Consider the following 20232-nt stretch of genomic DNA (forward strand, 5'->3'; position numbering starts at 1 on the left):
ATTCATAAAATAATGTTATAGCTTTCCATAACACTCTTAAAGTTCTGTAAGTTTAAATATTCTATTATTAGAAATAAATCGTATTAGCCACTGCCTTAGACATAAATCACCATCTGCTTTTCAAAATAAACCATAGCATCATAAGGTTAAAAGGCCTTGTGATGAGTAATAGAAGCTATTCTTGGCAGACAATCACTATGGAGAAGACCTTGCAGAAGGATTCTGTAATTTCTCAAGTAAAGCATTCCCATTTTAAACCTTTTTTATTTCAAATTCTTTTATCTTTTTCCAATCTGACTTTTTCCTACTGCTCCCACCACCATGAAGACTGGAAAAGGGAAGGCGTCACCCTCGGCACGGCAGTGTCTCATCCACCTGGAAAGCACTGTTGTCACCCCGAGCCTTCAATTTTCAAAGCTCACTGGCCTGGACTTTGATTTAGACACCTGTTCTCCAAAACAAGCTTTAATTCTGTCCACGATATGTTTAAATCACAAAGACCAGACTTAGATTTAAGCAGCTTATAGACGGTGTTGTTCCCAGTTTTTTAAAATAAGTAACACATAACCAAGACAGTTGGGTAGGCACAGGCCTCTCAAACATGAGAACTGACTCGGAAAGTTAACAACCACGGAGCTTCCCACATTGCAGACACCATCACTACCAGCTAAAGTAAGCCAATGGGATCACTGGTTATAGTCACACAAGTATAGTCAAATAACTTTAAAAACATGAAACAGGGAGTAACTCACATGATTTGTCCATGGATGAATTTTTCTTTTCTTCTAGACTGCAGAGTAGACAGGAAAATGCCCTTCTTTATGTTTCACCTCTACTTCTACAACTTTAATGAAAACTGTGGCCAGCATCAGGAAGAAAGAAAAACATCTTACAATTTTAGTAATATATGAAGAGGAGGAAAGTAAAACCTGTTTACAAATTTCTTATGGGCTTTGTCTTCTACACAGCGGTAGAACAAAGAGCTCTGTAACAAGAAGCACAAGTTGCATTTTGCTGACATGTTCCATTTCTCCTCCTTCCTCAATCTCTATCGTCCCTCAAACTCCAGGAGGGGCAGGTGTCCGGTAGAGCAGCTAGAACACCACTGGAGACACTCGCATCCCGGATCAGAGGGCTGGGCTGGCATGCTGGCTCTGCTCCTGATTCTACTGTCTTGCTAACTGTACTCTAGGAAGAAGCACTGCTGGGTCCCTGCCACCCAAGTGGGAGACCCTAATGGAGTTCCCAGCTGCCTGACCCAGCTGGTAAGGGCATTTAGAGAGTGAACCAGAAGATGTACAATCACTGTCTCTCCTCCTCTCAAATGAAACTTTTTTAAAAAATCCAAGGAAAGTTGTTATTTCCAGATACAAGACCAGAAGTAGATGAGAGAGAAATAGAACTTAATTAAGAGTATTAGATGGGGAGAGGGAAGCCCTTTTATACCAGACAAACAGGGACTTTAGGGAAAGGACAAGAAATTACATTTCATTTAGTATCAAAGTTTCTCTTTGTGTTAAGACTCCCAATAAAAACTGTACATGCATTATCATAGATAGAGGCTTAAGAAAGAATGTCACTCCAATAAGGTGGTAGCTCTGATGGGAGACGGGGGAAAGGTGGTATATAATATGATCAATCTCTCTCTCTCTCTCTGTCTCTAAGAGTTTACTTTCCCAAATAACTTTCCTGTATTTGGCACTTAGAAGATAAAGGCAATACCTCAGAGCATCTTAATTCTATTAAAAAAAGGCACAAAAGACTAATACTATAAATGTTTATATCAAGCCAATTGTTAGAATGCAGCAACTGATTCTTTGAAAGTTTACTTTCTGGCCGGCGCCGCGGCTCACTAGGCTAATCCTCCGCCTTGCGGCGCCGGCACACCAGGTTCTAGTCCCGGTCAGGGAGCCGGATTCTGTCCCGGTTGCCCCTCTTCCAGGCCAGCTCTCTGCTGTGGCCCGGGAGTGCAGTGGAGGATGGCCCAAGTGCTTGGGCCCTGCACCCACATGGGAGACCAGGAGAAGCATCTGGCTCCTGCCATCGGATCAGCACGCTGCGCTGGCCGCAGTGCGCCGGCCGTGGCGGCCATTGGAGGGTGAACCAACGGCAAAGGAAGACCTTTCTGTCTCTCTCACTGTCCACTCTGTCAAGAAAAAAAAAAAAAATCTCTATCTCTCCCTCTTTCCATGTCACTCTGCCTTCCAAATAAATAAATGTAAAAAAAAAAAAAAAAAAAAAAAAAAAAGTTTACTTTCTTTCTGTAGTCACACAAGCAATGAACGTGAAAAGTTTAACAGCATTTTTTTTTTCAACTACAAACATCAACAACTTATCTACCTTAAGCTCAGCCATACTGGTTTATTTTTCTGGTTAACTTAAAGTCTGGTTAGACAAGTGAAAAGGCAAAGTTCCTTCTTTACAAAAATACAATCGTAGAACCAAAAAATTTGGAGCTAGAAAATGGGGAGGGAGTATACTCAATCCTCTCTGAATCAGAGACATTCACTTAACTGCCTTACTCACAGTTAACAGGTGAATTAGAGGAACAGCCCTGGGATCCAGAACGCTTCTCCCATTCTGTAACAATGCCTCAAACTCATCTAGGCACAAGTCTGTGTCAATACATGAGGCAGCAAAGCACCAGGAATGAACCTGAGGTTTCAGAATCGCCCTGCCCAGGTCGGAGCCTTGGTTTCTCCACTCACTGCTGCATGATTTTGAGCAAGTTACTTCATCCCTCTGTGCCTTGGTTTCCTCATCCATGAGAAAACCCTCCCAAAAGGCTTGTTACAAAAAGCTAACACGTATGAAAAACACAGAACGGGGTCTGGCACATCATAAGCACTACTTGCTAGGTTTTAACATAGCCTAATTCCAGAAACCAGAATTGGAATACCAGATCATTTTTGTGTTTTCAGATACACATATTAACAACAGTCTATTTTGGCACATGAATTGTCTAGTCAAAAGGAAGTTTCTTTATGAAGCATCTTCAAAATCCCAAATATTAAACACACATGACGAAACTCACTCAAAAACTAAAACCCTTTCACTCGGTGATCATTTGAGCTAAATGACGTACTCAGAACATCTGACTCAGGAGGGCCATATTTTAATACTCTCCTCTACATGACAAAATTATTTCCAGCAATGATCCTGAAGTGAAACCAGTAACAGGCAGAGAGGAAAATGAAAATACTTCCATTCCACCCCACCACGTGACAATATACTACACTTGATCTTAGCCAAAAGGCCGAGAAGTGATCCCACTATGTGACTATATAAGATAAATATAACAGCAGAGAAAAGGAAAATATAATAGAATTTATTATTTTTAAAAGATTTTTTTTTATTTATTTGAAAGGAAAAGTTACAGAGACAGGAGGAGAGGCAGAGAGAGAGAGATCTTCAGTCCACTGGTTCACTCCCCAGATGGCTGCACGGGCCAGAGCTGGGCCCGGTCCAAGGCACGAGTCTGCAGCTTCTTCTTGGTCTTCCACGTGGGTGCGGGGGCACCAGCACTTTGGTCATCTTCCACTGCTTTCCCAGGCCATTAGCAGGGAGCAGGATGGGAAGTGGAGCAGCTGGGACTTGAACCAGCTCCCATATGCCAGTGTTGCAGAAAGAAGCTTAACCTGTGACGTCACAATGCTGGCCCCCATTAATGTTTTTTAAAAAAGGAGAAACAAATGTATGCCTACATATTGGTCTGCTGTAGTACTAAGTAACATTATACTATTCATTTTCTTGACTCGATCTTTAGTTTTGAAGCCATATGAACAATTTTAAAAGAATAAACTTCAGACTGGCACCACAGCTTACTAGGCTAATCCTCTGCCTGCGGCGCTGGCACTCCGGGTTCTAGTCCCGGTTGGGGCGCCGGATTCTGTCCCGGTTGCTCCTCTTCCAGGCCAGCTCTCTGCTGTGGCCCGGGAGTGCAGTGGAGGATGGCCCAAGTGCTTGTGCCCCTGTACCTGCATGGGAGACCAGGAGGAAGCACCTGGCTCCTGGCTTCAGATCGGTGCAGCGTGCCGGCCGTAGTGGCCACTTGGGGGGTGAACCAACAGAAGGAAGACCTTTCTCTCTGTCTCTCTCTCATTGTCTAACTCTGTCAAAAAAAAAAAAAAAAAAAAAAAGAATAAACTTCAAAGCTAGAGATACCAGAATTATCTAAAAGAACAATTCACAAGTGAACTAAAATCTACACTTTCCAACTTCAAAGTTTGCACTTTGTTTCACTCTAATTCTTACACACAAATAAAAACTCTAAGTGGTCACAGGATGAAACCAATGAGGTAATCAAGTTCCATTTCTCCATCCTATTTCTTCACTGTTAATTAAAGAAGCCACTGTTTCAATGCAAAGAATTAAGCCAGAGGTAGCTACAGAAAAGGTACCTGAAGTGTCTTGAGTTACCCTGAACTTTGACGAACTTGGATACATCCAGCAGCGGAGTCCATATTAACTGGAGGCCGAGTGCACATGAGGCCATTCTCTAATATCCCTACAATTATTTATCCTGCTTACTAAAGGACAAATAAAATGTACTAATTTGAAGCTTACATAGGTGTTATTAAAACTTAATGGAGTTGCCGGTGCCGTGGTACAGTAGGTAAATCCTCCGCCTGCAGTTTCGGCATCCCATATGGGCGCCGGTTCCAGTACCGGCTGCTCCACCTCCAATCCAGCTTTCTGCTGTGGCCTGCGAAAGCAGCAGATGGTGGCCCAAGTCCGTGGGCCCCTGCACCCACGTGGGAGACCTGGAAGAAGCTCCTGGCTTCGGATCAGTGCAGCTCTGGCTGTTGCGGCCATCTGGGGAGTGAACCAGCACATGGAAGACCTCTTCATCTTTCCCCCTCTCTCTGTAACTCTACCTCTCAAACAAAATCTTTAAAAAAAAAAAAAAAAAAAAAAGGAAACTTGACAGAGATGGTTCAGAACCTAGACCCATGAGAGATTCTCCAGTATCTCAGCAGTATTTCATCCCCAACACTGTGTGGAATCACTGACATGAAAACTACTGGTATTAAGAAGCAGGTAGACCTCCAGTGGGGTCATTATAGTCTAAATTCTCTACAGATAATGAGGATCACCCATGCCTATGCCCAAGGTGACCGCAGTAGTGCCCCACTCTTGGTTTGCCACTGCTCAAAGAGAAATTTGCCCTTATGGTACTGCCGTTCAAGACAGCCTTGTCACACTAAGAGGTATACTTGTCCTACTCAAGAAAAAAATCTTTCAACCACTGATGTTTACGGAGGGCCTACGCTATGTTTCAACCATTCATGTTTATGGAGGGTACACTATGAGTGTACAGCACTGTGCTTTGTGTTGTAGCCACACAGACTGCATGCACACGAGTGGTGCTAATTACAGGTTACTCGTATGTATTCATTAAAGCTCCTCCAACAGGATTCAAACAAAAAACCGTTAGCAGTTACCAAGTGTGTACTTAAAAGAAATACCACAGAAAGTCACATCTATTCCAGTTTTCAAGCTTTTCACCGACTTAGATTGGCTTTATTCCTGTGTATTCCTAATAAGTAAGGCTGTGTTATAAATCAAGATTTAGGGGGCTGGTGCTGTGGTGTAGCAGGTAAAGTCACTGCCTGCAGTGCCAGCATCCCGTACGAGCGCTGGTTAGAGACCCGGCTGCTCCACTTCCGATCCAGCTCTCTGCTATGGCCTGGGAAAGCAGTAGAAATGGCCCAAGTTTCTTGGGCCCCTGTACCCATGTGGGAGACACAGAAGAAGCTCCTCGCTCTGGATCGGCCCAGTTCCAGCTGGCAAACCATTTGGGGAGTCAACCAGTGGATGGAAGCGCTTTCTTTCTCTCTCTCTCTCTCTCTCTCTCCTTCCTTCCTTCCTTCCTTCCTTCTTTTTCTCTCTCCTTCCCTCCCTCCCTCTCTGCCTGCCTCCCTCTCTCTCCCTGCCTCCCTCCCCCCCTCTCCCTGCCTCCCTCTCTATCTCTGCTTCTTTCTCTCTCTCTCTGCCTCCTCTCTGTAACTCTGCCTTTCAAATAAATAAATAAATCTTAAAAAAAAAAAAGGGAGCACAGAGCTGTGGCTAGGCCTCTGCCTGCAGTGCTGCCATCCCATACGGGCACTGGTTAGACCTGGCTGCTCCTCTTCTGATCCAGCTCTCTGCTATGGCCTGGGAAAGCAGTGGAAGATGGCCCAAGTGTTTGGCCCCCTACACCTGTGTGGGAGACCCAGAAGCAGCTCCTGGCTCCTGGCTCTGGATTGATCATCTTCGGATCGGCTCAGCTCTGGCCACTGCAACCATTTCAGGAGTGAACTAGCAGATGGAAGACCTTTCTCTCTGTCTCTCCTCTTTCTCTCTGTAACTCTGCCTCTTAAAAATAAATACATCTTTTTAAAATATATAATATCTTTAGAAATAGATTCAGAAGAGTTTTCAAAATAACACTTATGTAAACACTGGCAATTCGAGGACTTTCAGTATTACTCAAGTTTTCACAAATCAGGTGGCATCAGATTCCTATGTTCTATTTTTATAAGCAGCTACCTCAAGAGGGGGAAAGTTCTAATGCTGATATTAATCTTTTTTCCAACATTCAGAGGATCAGCGTAATCTCCAGTCTGCCTCCCATCATCCTGCAGCTGCACACAAGCGCACATTCTCTGCCGCTGTGAGCCTGGCACGTGTGAAAAGACAGTCTTTTTAACTGAAAGATCAACTGGCTTACCTCCAACAGCATTCTGGTGTGTGACAGCATCCCCACGACAGCCACAGTACAGACAGGTCTACCTGCAAGACAGACAAGGCTTAAACCCACAGTGGACGTCTTCCATTCCTGCTTTATAGCTCCTATCTTCCTGTTGCCGCAGAGCTGCGCTGCCCACAAAACCCCCTCTCGTTAGTCACCTGCAGCACCTGTGCCATTTCTGGCTCTAGGAGTCCCCAACCTCTCCTATCAATAAGAACCACCTGGGGCGCTCAAAAAAATAAAAATCACAACTTGAGCCCCTGGAAATTAGGTTTCAGTTTGTTTGGGGTGAGACTCCAGAACCTGATTTTCTTTCTTTCTTTTTTTTTTTTTTAAGGACAGGCAGAGTTAGTGAGAGAGACAGAAAGGTCTTCCTTCCGTTGCCCCCCACCCCCCGCAAATGGCTACTACAGCTGGCGCACTGTGCCGATGCGAAACCAGGAGCCAGGTGCCTCTTCCTGGTCTCCCATGCGGGTGCAGGGCCCAAGCACTTGGGCCATCCTCCACTGCCTTCCCAGGCCACAGCAGAGAGCTGGCCTGGAAGACGAGCAACCGGGACTAGAACCCGGTGCCCACATGGGATGCCAGTGCCACGGCACAGGCCCCAGAACCTGATCTTAAGCAAGTGTTCTGTACAGGCCAGGCACATGGAAGAATAATGCTGCCGCAACCACAAAGCCTGCTGCATCTCATCACCTAGAAACTGATCAGCCTCATGGGCAAATCCTCCTCCAGCTGTTAGGCCTTAGGACATTAGGAAACCAGAGCAGGACAGGTTTTGAGAAAACCCAATGGCACCTTCATTCTTCAAGAATGAAGAAATTACCAAGAGGAAAGATTTTAGTTCCAGCATGTGCTGTGCCATAGGACACCACCAGGGAGCAGCACAGAGCTAACAAATCACACATATCTGTGGATTTTTTTTTTTTACTTAGTACCACAACATGGAATGGTTGCAGCTACACTTTTCATGAGCTCAGATTACCCAAAAAAGAAAATAAGCAGCATACTTAAAATAAATAGGTAGACAATATTAGCATGTAATTCTCACAAAGATTTCTCTCCTCAGGGTCTTTATAGACAGCCATCATAAAAAAAAAAAAAATGTTCCTTTGTGGTAGCATGCCCCAGAATTAAAAAAATAAAAAATTCTATCAGAGCACAAAGATTCGAGGTAAACTAGAGTGGTCCTCCGATTTTTCTCAGCAAGTCTCAGAACACTTGCCCTATTCAACTCGAAGGCATTGTAACTGGATGTGTTCTAGTGGCTTTAGTCAACCCTTACACAGAGTTTTGCTAAGTGGGCAAAAATGAAGTTGAGAAGTTGAAACAAGTGACGCCAATGCTTTTTCTACATCAAGTCAAGTAGCCAAAACGGAGCCAGCATTGTGGCGTCGTAGGTTAAGCCTTCGCCCGAGGTGTCAACATTCCATATGGCTGCTCCACTTCCGACCCAGCTCCCTGCTAATGGCCTGGGAAAGCAGAAGATGGTCTAAGTCCTTAGGCCCCTGCACCAATGCAGGAGACCTGGAAGAAGCTCCTGGCTCCTGATCGGTGCATCTCCGGCTGTTGTGGCCACTTGGGGAGTGAATCACAGATGGAAGACCTCTCTGTCTCTCCTCTGTCTGTAGCTCTAAAATAAATTAAACAAATCTTTAAAAAAAAAAAGTAGCTGAAATGTTGCTCTCACCTGTCAAAACGACACCCCCCAATGCCACCCAGCCAGTGCTCAGTTTTCTTAACCCATCCTCACTTTTTTCCTTTACAATCCCTGCTTCTTTCTTCCAAAAATGTAGGGGAAAAAAACCTCTTCCTTTGCTTTCCTCTTTACTGTTCCTCCTTCCTAAAAAACAGATTATTCTCTTCCAGCTGCACTCATATGCGTTGTCTTCTCCCGCTATGTAACTACACGCATTTTAACCTGCCCATGAGACTGTTACATCTACTTTCACAAATAATGAGCCATATCACTGAGCACAGCGGAACTGATTTCTTTATAACTGGCCGAGGGTACTTCAAAAACTATGGGGGAAAACCAAATGAAAAGTTTACTTTCATGCAAAACACATTTTTGAAATCCAAGCATTTTTTTTTTGTAACACATATTTCCCATGAACCTCTTGAACACCTCTCTTAAGCATGTTTCAATTTTCTTGCATCAAAAAAAATTTTCTTAGTTCTAGTTCCAAGAACCTTTTCAAGTACCGACGCATACAAGCAAAGGTAGCTCGTTTCTGATGGAACATCTATTTCAATTTCAGAGCACCTCCGTCTGCCCAGGTTAAATGATTACTTATTCTGCGACAAACCTGTATGCGTGAGGACATTTTTTTAACCTACAGAGAATATTTGTAGGTGCATCGATGACTCAGGGGACTCCACTAACCCCACCCCCTAATTAGGGAACCACGGGCCCCCCGGGAGCAAGCATTCCCACAGGTGAACTACGCAGGTGCAAGGCGCTGGCCCCTCTGCAGTCCTGGGGGCGGCACAGCGTGGATTCCAACGGGGAGGCTGCAGGGCGTCTAACAAGGCGGAAGGAGGAAGAAGGAATAGAGAGGGGCACTGCCCCACGCGGGGCTGACCTGCAGCCTTCGCAGGAGGGCACCGGCGGGGGCTCGTCTCCCGGGGGCGGGGGTCCGGGGCTCCCACTGCGCCGGGCTCCCCTCAGTGGCCTGCACCCGCGCCCTCCCAGGACCGCGACCCCGCACTCTGCGAACCGCAAAGCGAAGCACCGCGCCACCCGAGGCTCCGCTCGCGGCCCGCAGAACCCCCGGCGTGGGGACCCCCCGCTTCCCTGCGGGGAGCCCCCGCCTCGGCCTCAGCACTTGTTGCGCCTCCGCCCCGCCCGCGTCCACTTCAGCGACCCCCTCTCCTCACGCCACTCCAACTCGCGGGCCCCCGACCCTGTCCCGCGACCCCCTCACCCACCGCGCGGAGCCCGCACGCCGCGTTCCGCCTCGCTGGCGGCCGAGCCGCGGCCCCCCGCCCCCTGCCGGGCTCCCGCCGAGGCCGCCGTTTCCTAGACAGCGGCGGGGCCGCTCCGCAGGCTTCGGGTCACACACGCACACGCGCGCGCGCGCGCCGCGCACGGCCGCTGGGAGGTCAGGGCGCAGGCGCAGGCACGGGCCCGGGAGCGCCGCCTGCGCGAGGCCGCGCGCGCGCGCCCCCGAGCGCGGTGGGCGGAGGGGCGGAGGGAGCGGCGGGGCCGCGAGAGGGCGGGGGTGGGGGGGCGGGGGGCGGAGGGGGAGCCCCGGGAGCGCGAGCCGCGGCCGGCGCCGCTGCAGAGCCGAGCCGAGCGAATCCCGAGCGCAGGCAGCAGGTACGTGTCCTCGCCGCCGGCCGCGGCTGGGGCTTCCCCTGCCTCGCTGCCCGGGTCCTGGGGCTCGGGAGGCGGGTGGGGGCCGGGCAGGGTTTTCGGGCTGCGTGCCCGGGCGGACTGGGATGTTGCCGCTGACCTTCATCCCCCGCTGGCCGGGGAGGGGGTGCGCCAGGCGAGGGTGCGTGGGGTAGCCCGGGGCTTGGGCTCCATCCCCCGGGGGGGGGGGACCTGCTTCTTGTCACATGCTTCTTATTTATTTTTGCAAACTGCCCTGGTTCGGGTCCAGCTGCAGATGCCTTACCTCCCATTCTTTGCCTGTGTGTGCCATCTTGCACTTATTAATAAAACATGCAAGCTGGGGGCGGGGTGGGGGGGAAATCCCATTGCAGGGCGGCCAGCGGGCGCCTGTTTTCGGCTTTCAGACGTGGTGTGGAGGTGGAGATCCCACACCCCGGGGGATCTGTGGCTTGGTCGGTCGTGACCACTTCCTAGTGGGCTTCCCGGTGGCCCGGGAAGGGGGGGGGGGGCGCCCCAGCGGTGCGATGGGCTGTGTGGCAAGGATGGTGGGTGGGTTTTCACCCTCCCTTCGGGAGACAGGTGCAAACCACAGCAAGCACTTTGCCGGCCAACTTGCTGGGGAGCCCCAAACCCATAAAATTGTCTTCTCTTGATGGTGGAGCCTCCGACTTGGTCCAGTTTTGCATCTGAAGGTGACTGACTGAAGCTGGCCACCTGTTGGCAGGCAGACCCCCAGGAAGGCCCACCGATCCCTATTTCATAGTCACCAGTGCTGGCACAGTGATAGGCCCTAATGGGTTGCCGGCTGCCTACCTTTGGTCATGCTGCCTCGCTGTCGTTTCTTTGCAAGTAAAAACCTCTGATTCGGTGCCTCGTCTGTTGTAGACTGAAACTGTATGATTTGTGTGTATTCTGTACACCTATAACATCACAGCCTCGAGACCCAATCGCTTACCTATTTCCCCGGGGCGTTTCACCTTGCTTTGGAGCCACAGTCGGGAAAGTGGGATTTATAGAACTGCTTACCTCCCTGCCCCCTCCCCCAAAATACTGTGGTGAACGGGCTACCAAGAGCTGGCAGCAGAGGATGAGAGTGGTTATCGCACAGTGTCGGAATGTGCCAGCTGCACTGTAGTGCCAGGTCCCATCACGAGGACACCTTTCTTGAATGCTTATGGTGCAAGGTACTGACCTAAACGCTGCTGGTGCGTGATTCCATTTGTTCCTTGGAACCTACCCGCTGTCTCCATGCTGACGATGAGGCTCAGGCTTGGGTTTCCTGACTTTCCCAAGGTCACACGGCGGCCAGGGGCAGGGTGAGGATGCAAAGTCAAGTGCATCGGATTCCCAGGGGCAGCGTGGAGCCTGGGGGGAGGAGGGGTAACCTTCCAACCTGGGGCTGCCACTCCATCTCCCTTTTCCTCCCGGTCAAGCTGACACATGAGCCTATCAGCTGGGGTCTGATTTTTCCATGTCACAGATTCTACAGCAGTGTTGTGTGGCTTTCCAGGAAGCCAAACTGTTGCTTCAGAATGGGTCTGCGTGGAATTTTTTGAGGTGGCACCAAGCCTAGGAGAAGCAGGGTGTAAGCCACGCTTCTGTTTCACTCTTCTCTGCAAGCAGTTAAGTTCAAAAAGTCGTCCCGCCCCAGATTGAACCTATGCAGCGTGCACATCAGGTAGAACGAAGCACTCCTGGTTTTTGTTACCCCATCCCTCCCTGCACACTACCTTTGGTTTCCTGGCCAGGCATCGGAACAACAATGCCCACCTCACTTGTGTCTGAGTGTCTTAATGGGATGACAGAGTCCTTACCAGCCATGGACCGTAATCCAGTCGCTCCACGAATTGTAGCAATGATTCATTCAAAGTTCTTGGAATCTGTGCATGCAGCCGGGGACGTCTGTTTCATCCCTTGCATGCAGCTGCATTAGCCTAACGCAGGTATTGGATTTTATGACACATTTCCTCCAAGTTTCCTTGGACTTAGAGACAACTCAAGTTGCATCAGTGGGAAATTCATCCCATGGGGCTTTGGGTTTTTGACTGTTCTCACTTAGTTGACACAGTGGTGAGTAAGGAATAGCTGACTAGAGAGAGGAGTGATTTGAAAAGTATATTCCATGGAAGACACAGCTTTTAGTTGTAAACTGATGAGCGATATTCAGTAAGAAACGGAAGACTGTCTCTTGGGACTTCTCTTTTCTTCCTTGGGCGATAGTGGCTACGAGCCCGAGCCCGGGAGGGCGCATTCCCTGGTGCTTATGGCAATGCTAAGATGGCATCTTTCGGCCCCAGGGATTTCCACTCTCTGATCAGATAAACTCAAAATGAGCTCTGGCCGCACTGGGGAAGCAGCAGGAAGCAGTGAGAGGTGTCAGAGAGGAAATGGGTTTTCCTGCGGGATGCATCCCCATCGGTGTCAGCTGGGAACCTCTTAACAGAAGGTGTTGAAGAAATGGACGGCCCACTGCCTTCCAGCCAAGCCCGATTGCGATGAATCCAAACAGGGCACCCACTTGGGTGCAAAAGGATTGAAAAATGCATCTGCACTACGTTCCATTCCCCCTTTGAAACATTTTTAAATCCAGAAAAGCCGCGCAGGCAGTGATGGGCATTAAAGCATTCTTTTTTTTTTTTTTAATTCCTCTCACCTAGGGTTTCTTTGGGTGGGGTGGGGGGAGGGGACTGAAAGTTTTCTGAGCCCTATGACTCACATGTCTCACAGTGACTGATTACTATGCACATTTTTAATACGTCGTCATTGAGGGAGACACTGGGAGCTGGGCTGTCTTTCCTTGACTGACCTTGTGAGCTACTTAGTTGTGAAATATGGCTTTTCTTATAGTATCCCTTAATTTGGAGCTCTTTAAAGGTTTTTTTTTTTTTTCAGCTTCAGCAAGCTTGAATCACAAAAGCAGCTCACAGCAAGCCTACTTTGAATTATTTGATTTTCATCAGTCTCCTTCCCTCTCCTTGGTGGCACCCATAGCAAGGGTTCCCATGTTTTTCCCAAAGTGGTTCACTTGCTGTATCCCCTTTCAAATAGAAGTGGCTGGCCAGGCACACCCACGCAAGGACCTCCTGTGGTGGCCCTCCACCTGCAAACCCTGGTGTTCCCATTGGTCCTTTTGGCTCTCAGTTTCCCCATGGAGAAGACGTCACAGTTCCTACCATTGGCTCTGGCCTTCTTGGATAGGAGTGGGATGGAAGCTGCTCAGTACTGGCACAGGGCAGGGCCAGGAGATCATTCTCCTGAGTCAGCGCTAGCCTGTGGTGTGCCTCCTGCTTGCACCTGTATAATATGTTCTCTTTGTAAAAGGTTCAGATGTTATAGGAACCTTGAAGGTGGAAGATCGGTGGTCAGAATCTTTGATAATCTTACTCCCAGGCAATGCCCACATTAACAGTTTGATTCTTCCAGATTTTTGAATGTGGAGACTAAAATGTTTGCCAACAATGCTGTCCATGGATGCTTACCACTTCTTTTCTACAAAGATTTATTTTATTTATTTGAAAGGCAGAGTTACGGCGCGGCAGGGGGGAGACAGAGAAAAAGTGAGCTTCTATCCACTGGTTCATTCTCCAAATGGCGCAACAGCCAGGGCTGGGCCAGGCTGAAGCCAGGAGCTTCATCCAGATCTCCCATGTAGGTACAGGGGCCCACGTACTTGGGCCATCTTCCATTGCTTTCCCAGGTTCATTAGCTGGGAGCTGGATTGGAAGTAGAGCAGCCAAGAATTAAACCAGTGCTCGTTGGGATGCCAGCGTCACAGGTAATGGCTTACCCCACTGCACCACAACGCCTGCCCCTAGTTTGCCTTCTTGCACTTGGTTCTATATCTTGACCCTTTTGGTGGCACGGAATGTCATACTTTCAGATGCGAACTGGACGAGAGGCACCTTGGAACCAGGGGGAGGGGAGTGGAACTGCTATTTGTGGTAGGGGTCTGGCATATGCTGTGTCTTTCGGTAGATGGCTTCATCCTCCATTTCCCTTCTGTGCTCAATTATTTATGGATAAGGAGAAGGGGAGCCCCCAGATCCCTGACGGAAGGAGCAGAGCTGAGATTCAAGCCCAGGTCTGTGCAGTTCAAACTCCAGGCTCTTTCCCTTTCATCCCTCTTATCGCAGGATTCTCGGGCCTCCCATCCGGTCCTGTTCCACCCACATGGCCTCAGGGCCTGGGCACCAGTGGTTCCTTCTCCTGGATCGCGCTTCCCACAGATATCTGCACGGTTTGCTTCCTCGTCGCCTTAAGACTCTGCTCAAAGTCCAACCACTCCCAAAACTGCCCGCACTCCCGTAGTCTGTCCCTCTCCCCGTCGTGCATGTGTTCATAGCACCTCCCAGCGTACTATGTTGAGTCAGTGAGTCCCTGGAACGGGCTGGCCAGAGAAGAAGGGTGTTGTCTGTCTGGTTGATGCCCCTAATGCTGGTGCTGGGGAAACACAACTAGCAGGTCCCTGTAGTTTCTACAGACTTTCTAGCCTCCCACACTTCTTGCTTTTGCTGTACCGAGCAGTGAAACTTCTACAATGCAACAGTTTATGTGTCATTTGGGGGAACAGCGAGGAAAGTGGACATACATTGGGGGTGGGAAGAGCTGTCCCACTCTTGATTCAGTTTTTTTTTTTTTTTATTGACAGATAGAGTTAGACAGTGAGAAAGAGAGACAGAGAGAAAGGTCTTCCTTTCATTGGTGCACTCCCCAAATGGCCACCATGGTCAGAGCTATGCTGATCTGAAGCCAGGAGCCAGGTGCTTCCTCCTGGTCTCCCACGCAGGTGCAGGGGCCCAAGCACTTGGGCCATCCTCCACTGCCTTCCCAGGCCACAGCAGAGAGCTGGACTGGAAGAGGAGCAGCCAGGACTAGAATCTGGTGCCCATATGGGATGCCGGTGCCGCAGGCGGAGGATTAGCCAAGTGAGCCACGGCACCGGCCCCTTGATTCAGTTTGAGTTGATAAAGACCTCCCTGGGAAAGGTAGGTACCTGTAGACAAAGTTGGCTGAAGTTTGAGGGTCTAATGAGGCAGCCATAGGTGGGGAGATGGCCTGCAATGGAGAAGAAGCTTGTGTGGGTCCCCTCTGTGTGGGGTGCATAATGTTTTTGAAGTTTTCCATAGAAGGAGACGCTACAACTTTCAACCAATGTCAGCAAAAGAAACCTACAGGCACTCACACACACACACCAGCTTTCACACAAGCAGGTTAAGCCCTGCGTTACCTGCATTAGGCCATTGTATCTCTAGGGAGTAAATTCCTGTAGGTCCCTTCCCTGTGTAAGCCCCGGCGTGAGAGTTCAGGACCCGAGCATTTACCCTGAGTGAACAGTTCAGGTGGGAAGCCTGCACCGATAGCATCCCAGCCTGAGGTTCCTCTGGCCCAGGCAGCCCCAGACTCTCACGCATGCTTGTTTCACAATCTCTCGTTTGCCATCATTCTTGAACCACAACAACATCAGGGGCCCTGTGGGGACTAATTCAGCCTTAGGATGCTTCCGAGGGGGAAACACGGGGATGCTGAAGGGAGCTGGTACTGATGGAAAAATGTCTTGATGACGCTGCCTCCTTGGCCTCTTCCTCCTCCTGATGGCTCTAATTGCTGCCCTAGGTGGTCTGAAGTATCTGCCATGAGCAGAGTATCTGTCAAAAACACAACCTCCTCCAAATTGCCTTGGACCTGCAGTAGACACCACTTAGTAGCTGGAGCAGAGACTGATAACTCCGGTTCCCAAGCTCATTCAAACAAAGAATGTTACATGAATTTTTGTCCTTTGCAGCCCAGGAATTTTGAAGTCCAGAGTGGGATCAGGCAGCTGTTCCCTGGATGTCGGCATCAAGCCATAAAGCATGCAGTACACCTGGTTGCTGACTCTGGGCTCAAAACAAGCCCAAACCCAGTTATTTCATCCAGGGGTCCTGACATAATTGCATCATTATGTCCAACTGAAGCCATGTGTGAGGTCTTCTTCCAAATTGGTTTTTCTTGAAATAGTTGCATCTTTGCATCTTGCCTGAAGTGTTTTTAGACTTATTTATTTGAAAGGCAAGGGAATTCCCTGTCTGCTGATTCACTCCCCAGTGTCCAAAATGGCCAGGATTGGACGGAGCCAAAGCTGAGCACTAGGGACTCAAAGCAGGTCTCCCACATGGGTGGCAGGAACCCAGTTACTTGAGCCATCACTTCCAGAGTGCGTGTCAGCAGGAAGGTGGACGGGAGCAAAGTAAGGAACCCAAACCTAGGCACTGCAGGAGGGGTGCAGGCATCCTAACTGGGCTCTTCATTCGGCCAGATGCTGCTCCTGACGCAATGCTGTTGTTGTTGTTTTAAGATTTATTTGTTTGAAAAGCCAGAGTGAGAGCAAGAGAGAGAATCAATCTTTCATCCACTGATAGACTCCCCAAGTGGCTTCAATGGCCAGCACAGGGCCAAACAGAAACCAGGAGATAGCCGGCGCCGCGGCTCACTAGGCTAATCCTCCACCTAGTGGCGCCGGCACACCAGGTTCTAGTCCCGGTCGGGGCGCCAGATTCTGTCCCGGTTGCCCCTCTCCCAGTCCAGCTCTCTGCTGTGGCCCGGGAAGGCAGTGGAGGATGGCCCAAGTGCTTGGGCCCTGCATCCCATGGGAGACCAGGAGAAGCACCTGGCTCCTGCCATAGGATCAGCGCAGTGCGCCGGCTGCGGCAGCCATTGGAGGGTGAGCCAACGGCAAAAGGAAGACCTTTCTCTCTGTCTCTCTCTCTCACTGTCCACTCTGCCTGTCAAAAAAAAAAAAGAAACCAGGAGATAAGAACTCCCATCCCGGTGTCCCCTATGGGTATCAGGGGCCCGAGCACTTGGGCCATCCTCTGCTGCTTTCCCAGGTGCATTAACCCAGAGCTGGATGGGAAACAAAGTAGCCAGGACGCACCGATGTCCCAATGTGGGTTGCTGGTGTTGCAAGCAGAGGCCTGACCTGTGCCTCAATGCTAGCTCATGATACACTGCCTTAAAAAACAATTTCTATTATACTAATTCTCCTTTAACCATGATTACCAAGACGTGTTTGTTGTTGTTGTTGTGTGTGTGTGTGTGTGTGTGTGTGTTTTCCCATGGAAACAAAGAACAGGGGCAAACATTGCAGTCTCTCCAATAAAGAGAGTTCCATTGTGTGGGGGACAGAGTCTCAGAAGAAAGGCTTGGAAATTTCCTCCCAACTCTTCCTGGCTTTTCACGGCCAGTGCTACCCGAGACTCTATCTGCTGTCACTCTCTCACCTCCATGGCCTTCAAGGAACTCCCGTCCCCTCCCTCCCCCTGAAACACAACTCGTAAAGGTCGCCAGTGACGGCCGAGTCACAAATCCAGTGGCTGTTTCTCAGATTTCGCTGTAGATGGCTCAGCAACATCTGACCCTATTGACTTCTTCCACTCCTTGAAATGCTGCCGGCAGCTCCTTCCCAACGGGGGCCCCGTGGGTATGGAGTCTTCTCTGTCCCTTCCTGTTGTCTCCCTAGGCAATCTGCAGACATGCTTGTGGGAGCGGGCTCTGTCCAGGATTTATTTTTTTCTATCTGTTTTTTTAAGGTTTATTGATTTGTTTGAAAGGCAGAGTTACAGAGAGGCAGAGGCATAGAGAGAGAGAGAGAGAGGTTTTCCATCCTCTAGTTCACTCCCCAAATGGCTGCAACAGCCAGAGCTGGGCTGATCCAAAGCCAGGAGCTTGGAGCTTCTTCCTGGTGTCCTACATGGGTGCAGGGACTCGGGCCACCCTCCACTGCTTCCCCGGGCCATAGCAGAGAGCTGGATTGGAAGTGGAACAGCCGGGACTCAAACCAGTGCCCATATGGGATGCTGGCACTGCAGGCAGCGGCTTTACCCGCTGTGCCACAGCGCGGGCCCCTCTGCCCAGGATTTCAACCCTGGCCATCGCACCTGCTGACTGTATAAGCTCAAGTAAGGTATTTACACTCCCCCTCTGCCTCAGTTTCCTCACCAGAAAACACGGGAGAAGAATAGCAGCGTCCTAGTGTTGTCAGAGGGTTAAATAAGCACTCAATAAATGCCACCTTTTGTCATCGTAGCTTCCTGCTGGGGAACACCACTGGTTCCTGTCTTCAGGATAAAACTCTGACTCCTCCCTCTGACAATCAGGTCCTCTGAGATGTAGGATCCCCACCACCTCCACCCCTGGCCGCTCCGGGTGCCCCTCCGCCCCAGCAAGAGGAGGGAAGGAGGGTGAGGGTGAGGGCTGCACCCTGCTGCCCGCCCGCCTGCCTGGGAGGCACGGAGCCCAGACAGCCTGGTAATGCGAGCCAGCCTCCTGCAGGTGGGCACGGAGCCTATCTCTCCCAGGCAGATGACACACTGCGAGGGACACCAACTGTGATTTATACTTTTACAGAGCACCACCCCCGCCAGCGTTGAGCACTATGCTTGACCCATAGTAGGAATCGAACTCATGACCTCTAACTGCAGACAGGTGCATTTCACCTGGTGTTTCTGACAGCCCTTACCCCCTGAATTGGAACCTGTATTGATCCGTCCTGGAGCCCGCATGAGCTCTGTATGGGAAAATCGAGTCCATACCGCAGGGAGTGCTAATCCCCTAAGAACCTTTGGAAAATGAGGGGGGATGCATAGAAATAATTAACATAATGGGAGCACGGGGAGTAATTTAACGCTTTTTAAAAGTAGCTTGGAATCCTACCAACCTCTGAAGCTGGGAGGATTGGGGGGGGGTTAGAATTCCTTTTTTCTATCCTCCTACTCTTTCTCCTCGTAGCAAAATGAGCTCTGAGGGTGTGAGCCACAAATCTCAAAACCTTGCCGCAGGCCCACTCCTGAGTCACTGTGTTCCAGTCCTCCTTTCCCCTTATGGGGAAGTTGAATGAAAATCAAAGAAAGGGCTGCTTGATGGGGAAAAAAAAAAAAAAAAAAAAAAAAAAAAAAAAAAAAAAAAAAAAGCCCACTACTGGCATTCTGGGTTGGTATGGCAAAGGCAGCCTACGTTTCATGTTGTTTTAAGGTATATTTAGTTGAAAGGCAGACATACAGAGAGGGGGAGAGACAGATATTCTGTCGGCTGGTTCGCTACCCCAGATGGCCCCTCACCTGGGGCGGACCAGTCCGAAGCCAAGAGGCTGGGACTCCATCTGGGTCTCCCACGTGCCAGGGTGCAGGGGCCTAGACATTCCAACCGTCTTCCCCTGCCTTCCCAGGTGCATTAGCAGGGAGCTGCATTGGAAGTGCAATGGCCAGGACCCACACCTGCCCGTGTGTGGGATGCTGGCATTGCAGGTAGTGACTTACCCTTCCTCTCTATGATGCCGACCCTGTAACCAGCATTTTCATGTGGACCTGCTCTGTGCCTGAGGTCATGAACAGTGGTCAAACGGTGCTGCTGAGAGAACAGCTTTCCTCTCCAAGCACAGTACAGGCTGTGTTCTTTGCATCTTGAGATTCTATGGCAGGGTTTCTCAACCTCAGCACTGCTGACATTGGGGGGCCCCCATAGTTCTTTAGTGTGGGGCTGTCTTGTGCATTGTAGGATACCGAATGGCACCCCTGGGCTCAACCCACTAGATGCCTGTTACACTAATGCTACGCCTTCCCCACCCCCACCCCCAGGAGTGACAACTAAAACTGCCTCCTAAAACCACCAGATGTCCCCCCGGGGTGCAACATCACCCCCAGCCGAGAACCACTGCTCTATAGGATGAAGACAGAAAACTCAGTATCTTCCTGGCTTGCAGAACACAGAACTTGAACAGTTTGGGTCAAGTGAACATGAAGAGTATAATAGACACAGAAGGTAAACTTGGGTTTGAAACTACTAACAGAGTGACGATTTGTCTGTAAGCCGTTCTATCATAGATATGGGGATGTAAAGGAAGTAGTTACAGGGCCAGCGTTGTGGTGCAGTGGGTTAAGCTGCCACTTGCAATGCTAGCATCCCACATCGGAGTACTGGTTTGAGTCCTGGCTGCTCCGTTTCTGATCCAGCTCCTTGCTAATGCACCTGGGAAAGTGGCAGAAGATGGCCCAAGTGCTTGGATCCCTGCCCACTCACATGGGAGACATCCAGATGGAATTCTAGGCTCCTGGCTTCAACCTGACCCAGACCCGGCTATTGCAGCCATTGAGGGGAGTGAACCAGCAAATAGAAAATCTCTGTC

General features: G+C 49.8%; 1 protein-coding gene and 1 pseudogene across 33 annotated transcripts in view; both read right to left on the reverse strand.

Annotated features, from left to right (window-relative positions):
• Positions 1 to 9871, reverse strand: part of NRG4 (neuregulin 4) — a 155593-nt gene extending 145722 nt beyond the window's left edge. For 4 of the 33 annotated variants that reach the window (XR_016218392.1, XR_016218391.1, XR_016218398.1 and 1 more), the window contains exons 1-2: positions 9665 to 9833; positions 6713 to 6774 (exon numbers count right to left, since the gene is read on the reverse strand). The gene's annotated coding sequence lies outside the window, so the exon portion shown is untranslated. Of the gene's footprint in view, positions 1 to 752; positions 857 to 6712; positions 6775 to 9664 lie in introns of all 33 variants that reach the window. The other 29 variants (XR_016218410.1, XR_016218406.1, XR_016218403.1 and 26 more) reach the window with 16 other exon arrangements.
• Positions 3119 to 3268, reverse strand: LOC127487825 (U2 spliceosomal RNA; annotated as a pseudogene).
• Positions 9872 to 20232: the final 10361 nt, after the last annotated feature.

Source organism: Oryctolagus cuniculus, chromosome 12 (assembly GCF_051225735.1).
Source record: "Oryctolagus cuniculus isolate XC-2025 breed Fujian yellow rabbit chromosome 12, ASM5122573v1, whole genome shotgun sequence".
Classification (NCBI taxonomy): domain Eukaryota; kingdom Metazoa; phylum Chordata; class Mammalia; order Lagomorpha; family Leporidae; genus Oryctolagus; species Oryctolagus cuniculus.